This window comes from Suricata suricatta, chromosome 7 (genome assembly GCF_006229205.1).
Source record: "Suricata suricatta isolate VVHF042 chromosome 7, meerkat_22Aug2017_6uvM2_HiC, whole genome shotgun sequence".
In the NCBI taxonomy this organism is placed as follows: Eukaryota; Metazoa; Chordata; class Mammalia; order Carnivora; family Herpestidae; genus Suricata; species Suricata suricatta.
The window spans coordinates 2,421,001-2,425,416 of record NC_043706.1 but is presented as its reverse complement, the minus strand read 5'-3'; positions in this window follow the sequence as shown (position 1 = coordinate 2,425,416).

The following is a 4,416-nucleotide window of genomic DNA, read 5'->3' as shown; positions in this document are numbered from 1 at the left end:
CTATGTTCGGCAACCCATGATAACTAGATTTAGTGTAGAAATCCTTCCAGAATATATACAAATATTGAATCATTATGTTGTATTTCAAGATCTGACACATGTTGGAAGAGGAGTTAAGAAGGCAGAGAAGTAGGGGACCGGGATTTCCCTTGTCCCTCAAACACAGCAGCATTGAGTCAGCATACTTGGAATACCCAGAATTACAGGCTGCTGAGTGACAGGAAAATCTCTGAGTCTGGTGGGACAGACGTGCTGTGTTTGAGAACCGGAGGAGACAAAATGGGAGGTGCAGACATGAAGGGGAAGGAGCCCCTTCTGTGGAGAGACAAAGGGGAGAGAGAGAGACTGTGGAAGTGTGAGATTGTATTTCTACAAGAGAAAAACCTCTCTAGACCACAGAGGGGAATGAGAAATACAGAGAGAGCCACTTTCTACTTTGCAAACAGATTAGGAGTTAAGACTGGAGTTTTCAGGGCTGCACAGCTTTCTCAGGACCAGAGTCTGCCACGTGTGAGTGCCCTTGTGGCATTCCTGGGGAGAGGCGAGCTGGCCCTGGGGTGGTGGCAACCTCAGGGACTTGGTAGTCGGGGAGAGCACTGAGAGAGAGCAGTCCCTCATTGGAGTACTAGGCGAAGGGGTATATTATGCCCCAAGGACAGAAGGCCCTGCAGGCACCCACCAGTCAAAGGCACTTTGTCATCTAGGGCATTGGAACTACCCTAAATGGTCTGCCAGGAGCAGGATCCTTTAAGACCTTGGGGTTTGATCCCAGCTGAGCCCCAGGGAGCCACAGGAGACTATAGTGCAGGACAGGCCAGCCATTCCTCTGGTCTGTGAGGGCCCTGCACTGCGTGGTTCAGGACACCGGGTCTGGAGAGGAGACCCTGGGGTGTCACCATTTTCCTTCCCATCACCACACTGTGGGGCTTCAGGCAGAACAGCGGCCCCTCGTGGATGTGGGACATGCTTACACCAAACCCCCACACCTGGTGCCCCCCCCCCCCGTACACCTTCCAAGCCTGGTACCTGCTTATGTACAGGAGTGAGACTGACATGGACTGAGGCAGCCGGTCCCGCCTCCAGACCAGTGCAGCCCTTGGTCCCAGGTGCCAACAGACAACGGCCCTTTGAATGTTATTCTTTTTTCTCTCTTTTATTTCCTTCTCTTCTCCATTCTTTTTCTTTGCCTTTGGAAGAGGCTCAAAGTTTCTGTTTTTATTTTTGGTGTATATATATATATATTTATTTATGTCTCTGTATTGTGTGTGTGTGTTTGTAGAATCAGGCACTTTTATTCTATTCTTCAGGCCTGGAGCCTGCTTCAGATTCTGTATCTCCCTCTCTCTGACCCTCCTATGCTCATGCTTTCTGTATCTCAAAAATAAAAATTTAAAAAACATTAAAAATTAAAAAAACAATAGAGTCAAATAAAGATGCATTGACAAAATATTCACTAAATGTAACTTCCCTGTTGTAATTTTCAACATAGTATTTTAAAAACTCAATGTATATTTCAAATATTTGGTAACTCCTATGGGACAAAATGAACAAGTAATATAAATATTGACACTGTGTTTAAGCATAGAGGGCAAACATGTAATATCACAGATAATAAAGAACCAAAGAAAAAATAAAAGCATATACTCTAATATTTTTATATATATGCAAAATCCATTGCTCTCTTACTTCAGGGCATATTTTATTACCACTAAATATAAATATTTAAATTGTTTTCCAAATGTGCATACAGAGGTATAATGAACATACTACAGTAGAATGAAATGTCTAGGAATAACTTGTCTTTAATCAATAATTAAATTTAGTTCTTCTATTTGGTGAATCTCCACAATCTGTTACTTTAGACAATTAGCCATATAATGCAAATCAATACAGACTTTTTGTTTCAAGAACAATTGCAACTGAAAATAAACTAACTGGCCAATTCCTAAAGCTACACAGAGACTGAATTCCATACCACTCACCTCTATTCACCTTCTCTGTGGATTCAAAGCCAATTCTCTACTTCATTCCCAGTTACTCCCTAAATACAGGCCTGGGGATAGAAATGAGGAATGTAAAATTATGTTTGCAGTAAATGCAAAGGGTGACTATACCAACACTGGGTCATCCATACAATTTTCATAAGCAAAAGGACCCTTTCTCAGGATGACTTCACAGGTATTCATGTGGTACCAGAGATCTGCACTTTGTCTCTAGGAGGTGGAAGATGAGGGAAGTCACAAACTCTCAGTATGGTGTCCTGAGTACCATGACCTGCCCGTGTGACAGGGAGACTCTTAGGACCAGGCGAGAGGGTGCTGTGACTCTGAGCTGTAGCTGTGCTGGCACAGAGAACCAAGTCCCTTCCCCTGCTGACGTCTCTGGAGAATGGATGCCCCACACTCTTAATAAGCCAATGTCACTGAGCTGCCCAGAGTTGGCAACCCTCAGGGACAATGGCTATGGAGGACAATGCCAGAGGAGACTTAATCTGTCTCTTCTATTAGTTCACATATCTGACAGAGGACATAACTCCCTAGACCTCCCTAGCTACCTTAGCTCCAATCTGTGAGCATGGAATGTTTTTCCAACTTTTTGTGTCTTCTTCAGTTTCTTTTGTAAGCTTTCTATAGTTTGTTGTTTTTTTTAATTTATTTTTGAGACACAGAGAGAGACAGCACAAGCTGGGAAGCGTCAGAGAGAGAAAGGGAAACACAGAATCCAAAGCAGGCTCCACCTTCTGAGTTAGCTGTCAGCACAGAGTCAGATGCGGGACTTAAACTCACAAACCATGAAATCATGACCTGAGTGGGAGCTGGACGCTTAACCGACTGAGCCACCCAGGCGCGCCTCTATAGTTTTCAGCATATAGATTTTTCACCTCTATTTAGGTTGATTCCTAGGTATTTTATGGTTTTGGTGCAATTGTAAATGGGATTGATTCCTTGATTTCTCTTTCTGTTCCTTCATTATTGGTGTAAAGAAATGCAATCAATTTCTGTGCATTTGTATATCCTGTAACTGTTCCATTCATGGATCAGTTCTAGCAGGTTTTTTGGGGGGAATCTTGGGTTTTCCATATGGAAAGAGTATCATGTCATCTGGGAAGAGTGAAAGACTGATGTCCTCCTTGCCAGTATGGATGCCCTTTATTCCTTTGTGTTGTCTGATTGCTGAGGCTAGGACTTCCAATACTATGTTGAATACCAGTGGTGAGAGTGGACATCCTTACTGTGTTCCCAACCTTAAGGGAAAACTCTCAGTTTTTCTCCATTGAGGATGATATTAGCAGTGGGTCTTCATATATGCTCTATGATCTTGAGGTGTATGATCCTTCTATCCCTACTTTCTTGAGGATCTTATGAAGAAAGGATGCTCTATTCTGTCAAATGCTTTTTCTTCATCTATTGAGATGGTCATGTGGTTCTTGTCCTTCCTCTTATTGATGTGATGGATCACATTGATCATTTTGCAAATACTGAACCAACCCTGCATCAACGGTATGAATTCCACTTTGCTGTGCTGAGTAAGTCTTTTAATGTATTGTTGGATCTGTTTGGCTAGTATCTTGTTGAGGATGTTTACATCCATGTGAATCAAGGTAATTGGTCTGTAGTTCTCTCTTTTGGGGGGTCTTTGCCTGGTTTGGAATCAACATCATGCTGACTTCATAAAATGAGTTTGGAAGTTTTCCTTACATTTGTATTTTTTGGAACAGCTTTTTTTTTTTAAATAGTTGATTGTCAAATTGGTTTCCATATAACATTCAGTGCTCTTCCCCACAAGTGCCCTCCTCCATCACCACCACATCTTTTCCCCCTCTCCCTCCCCCTTCAACCCTTGGTTTGTGTTTAGTATTCAATAGCCTCTCAGATTTTGCATCCCTCTATCTCCCCAATTCTCATTTCCTCTTCCTTTCCCCCTGGTCCTCCATTAGGTTTCTCCTTTTCTCCTGTTAGACTTATGTGTGCAAACATATGGTATCTGTCCTTCTCTGCCTGACTTATTTCGCTTAGCATGACACCCTTGAGGTCCATCCACTTTCCTACAAATGGCCAGATTTCATTCTTTCTCATTGCCATGTAATACTCTATTGTATATACATATACCACATCTTCTTGATCCATTCATCAGGTGATAGACATTTAGGCTCTTTCCATGATTTGGCTATCGTTGACAGTGCTGCTATGAACATTGGGGTACATGTGCCCCTATACATCAGCACTTCTGTATCCCTTGGGTAAACCCCCTAGGAGTGCTATTGCTGGGTCATAGGGGAGTTCTATGGATAGTTTTTGAGGAATCTCCACACTGTTTTCCAGAAAGGCTGCACCAGTTTACATTCTCACCAACAGTGTATGAGGGTGCCAATCTCTCCACACCCGCGCCAGCATCTATAATCTCTTTTTTTTTTTT